The sequence below is a fragment of the Lagenorhynchus albirostris genome, chromosome 13 (assembly GCF_949774975.1).
Source record: "Lagenorhynchus albirostris chromosome 13, mLagAlb1.1, whole genome shotgun sequence".
NCBI lineage: Eukaryota > Metazoa > Chordata > Mammalia > Artiodactyla > Delphinidae > Lagenorhynchus > Lagenorhynchus albirostris.
The window spans coordinates 44,451,018-44,455,008 of NC_083107.1; the positions used below are offsets into that span (position 1 = coordinate 44,451,018).

General features: G+C 37.9%; 1 long non-coding RNA gene across 1 annotated transcript; it reads right to left on the reverse strand.

Annotated features, from left to right (window-relative positions):
• Nucleotides 1-1,627: 1,627 nt before the first annotated feature.
• On the reverse strand, nt 1,628-3,695 carry LOC132531845 (uncharacterized). The gene is made up of 2 exons (XR_009544241.1): nt 2,635-3,695; nt 1,628-1,891 (listed from the first exon to the last, which is right to left on the reverse strand). It is a non-coding gene; the product is annotated as an uncharacterized LOC132531845 (long non-coding RNA).
• Between the last annotated feature and the right edge of the window lie 296 nt (nt 3,696-3,991).

Here is a 3,991-nt window from a genome sequence, read left to right on the forward strand (position 1 = left end):
ATAGCTTTCCACCCCATCACTATATATCCTTCTGCCATACTTTATTTTCTTCATGATTCTTATCATTACCCAACATTATGCTACTGTATTAGCCTGCTCGGGCTTCCATAACAAAATACCACAGACTAACTGGCTTAAATAACAAATTAATTTTCTCACAATTCTGGAGGCCAGAAGTTCAAGGTCAAAATGCCATCAGGATTGGTTTCTTGTGAGGTCTCTTTTCCTGGCTTGTGGAAGGCTGCCTTCTCATTGTGTCCTCATGTGGCCTCTTCTCTATATGTGCATGGAGGGAGAAGTTTAGGGGGTCTCTGGTGTCTCTTCCCCTTCTAAGGACACCAGTCCTATCAGATTAGGGCCCCACCCTTGTGACCTAATTTAACCTTAATTCCCTCCTTAAATGCCTTATCTCCAGATACAGTCACATTGTGGGTTATAGCTTCAAACATGAATTTTGGGGGCTGGGGGGCACACTTCAGTTCATAATAGTTACATATAATTGTTTACTGGCTGTCTCCATTAGAAAAATGCTGTAATAAGGCAAAGACTGTCTATTTTGATCAGCACCGTATCCCTAGTAACTATTAGTCCTTGGCCCTGGTGGGCTTCCAGTGATGACTGTTGAATAAATGAATCATATAATAAATGACTGAACGGATAAAGCCTGAAAGTGATGTCCACCCAGATATCTATCTGGCTGGCTTACAATTTCCCCATGTTTGTTACTTTCTGTATCCCTCTCTATATTCCCAGGATGACTATCAGCAGGACTCTAATGAAAGGGGATATGGGTCTTGATTTAGGAGGACTACAAAGCGTTTCTGTTTACTCAGGAGACCATCTCTAAGGGCATCTTTTCCCAAGTGACCACCCTGGCTGCCCAGGAGCTGCCAGACAACCTGCATTCATTCTCATTCGAATTTCTTGGCTCATAATGCAGCCTGAGGACTCTGAGGATAAAAGCAAACTCTTCAGCAACCACAAAGGAGTTAAGGAGAAAAGGGGTAACTGGTTCTTGGAGGGACAGAAGGAACGATACCAGTTACTTTAAAGCAGATGACAATTTCAATAAAGGTGCAGATTTAGTGAAATTCTGCTTTCCATAAGAGATAGTTAACAGGCAATCTGTTTAGGTACAGTGCCTTTGAGATTAATTTTACCAAAGTAAAAATATCACTTTATTGTTTATGGACAAATTACTGAATTTTCACTCCTTTACCCCAATAAAGAGATAATTCTGATAAAAAATAAATAAATACACTTAGCTGGTTCAGTTTGTTTCTCTGAGTTCCATTTCTGTGAAGGTTTGTTTTTTTGACACTTTTCCAAACCTTCAGCTGCTTGTAGCATGCTGATGAGTGGGAGATCTTTCAACTGTGGGAACCTTGATTTTCATGCAAAGCCTGATTTTTGCAAAATGTACTTTGTTCAGATGCCAGATAGGCCTTAAAAAGTAGAGCGAGTCACAGAGGGTGCTTTATGCCTGTCTTCTGGGGCCGTGGTACTAGGATAGGTTTTGTAACCTGTATAAATGCTTCAGGTTCAATACATTTCATATCTGACGTTAGGAAGGGCTTATGAAAGTTTCTTGCTCATTTGCTTGGGTTTAGCAACAACGTATGTCAAAGAAATTGTAAGAACTGATTTTATTTATATTACTCTGAGGAAAGATATGACTGGGAATTGTATTCTTCACAGAGAACCATAATGTTAGACACTTTCTTTGAGGAGTTCAGAGTACCTCAGAACTGGCATGTTTTCAGTACATGGAGTTGGAGACTGAAAATTGAATTTTCTTGGGAATTCCCAGGTGGTCCAGTAGTTAGGACTTGGCGCTTTCACTGTAGGGTCCCAGGTTTGATCCCTGGTTGGGGAACTAAGATCCTGCAAGCTGCATGGCCAAAAAAAAAAAAAAAATTAATTTTCTTAACCTTTGAGATCAGGAACTTTACTCAATCACTGCCCACTAGTGGGAGAAATGAAACACAATAAGGAGGCAAAGACACTGTACTCCTGTTAGGAAGGAGAAGCAACATATGGGACCGTGGGAAAGCAGTGTAAAGCAGCAAAAAATTAAACAATGTTGGGGGAACCTGAGTGAAAAGGAATACAGATGGAACAAATCAATAACTCTACTCCTTTTTCTTTCCCAACCATTGTAAAACTGAGGAAAACATTTTTTTCCTCCAAGCACCAAACACTGAATAATAAGGACTGTTAGGAAACCCGTGGGAATTGGAGTAGTTGGGGAAGAGAGGATGAAGGTTCAATCATTTATTCAGCAAATATTTGTTGAGTGTCAATTTTATGCAAGGTCTGAGAAGAAACAAAATTAAGACATATTCTTTACTCCAACAAATAAAAGATAAAGGAATTCTTTTTATCATTTAATCATAAATGCAATCTGGATCTAGATAAATCGTCACTGCACTTGCATCATTTACCATCACAGGAGGATTATCAAAGAAGGTAGGGTTTGATGGCATTTAACCAAGCCAGAATCTCCAAGGTAACACTTTAATCTTGTTAGTGAACTTTCATTTGCCCGATTTGTGGGTGGCATTAGCTTAAGAAAAGTTAGTGGAGTTCCATGATAAAAATAATATATGGAAAAAAATGGGTGTCATACGTTACCAGGACAAAATCAGTCATTTCCCTCATCTTACAGGACATTTTGCTGAGTCCCTCGGTGTGTTCTCTCTGGTGGAAGATGATAACCGAGAGTGGTTAATGGGGCAGATGCTCTGTGAATAGAAAGCACTATGGCATATTATTTACAAACATGGACTCTGGAATTTAAACTGATTCAACTGTTGGCTCAGCCAACTGTAGTTTAGTTCAGTTCTTGTAGCCTCATTTTCCTTATCTGTGAGTTAACGATAGTAAACCTACCTCACAGGATTGTGAACATAGGGTATGTGAAGGGTTTAGCATAGTGCCTACTATTTAATAAATGTTCAAGAAGTGACAGCTGTCATTTTTATTTTTATAAAAGAAGAGTCTGGGATAGCCTGTTATCTGAAATTCAAAGAATAATGACACGAGATTGTTCACAACTGGCTTTTTGGGGGTGAAACCCTTTCTTGGAGGTGGTTAATGAAAGTTTTTCCAACAAATGATTTCTCAAGATGGCTTAGGAATATATATATATATTTTTAATACTTATTTATTTGGCAGCACCAGGTCTTAGTCATGGCACGTGGGATCTTTAGTTGCGGCATGTGAACTCTTAGTTGCGGCATGTGGGATCTAGTTCCCTGACCAGGGATCGAACCTGGGCCCCCTGCACTGGGAGCATGGAGTCTTAGCCACTGGACCACCAGGGAAGTGCAAGATGGCTTAAGAATATTAATAACTATAAGTATGGAAAACTAATCTAGGGGAAAAACAACTTCCAATCTCCTTGACCAATTATTAATATTTTTCTAATCTATGGGATAATATTTGGACCTCTGATAGAATTCTTAAATGAGTAAATTGGTTTTTATTGCTATTAAAGACCACTGGTGATTAATTGGCAAACTAGTATTTTATTGAGGACACAGAAGCTTTTAGAACCCAACAAAGTTCACTATTTTTGGCTGTATTACTGAGTGAATTTAGATAGTAAAGCAGATTTGACTTACTGGTTTACAATCTACTTTGCTGGACTTTCAAGGATGTTTGATTTTTAGTATTATATATTTACAAAATGAAAATTATGTTTGTGCTTCGGGCAAATATACAGAAAGCGATATTTTTTCTTAAATTCAGGCAGAGCATAATTTATTCTATTGAAAGGTGCTGGAAAGCAATTTAACATATTTGAAATATATAATGTAGTATATGATTAGATGTGAGATGTTTAGCATTATTTCATAGTCTCACAAGCATCTTCCATAGTTGAGATGATTACCATTTCCAGAACTTCTGCTTGATTCACTTGCTTTTGATGCACACTTTTTGTTTCAAATATAAAAAATTCTAAAATTCTTAAAAGTTTACAAATATG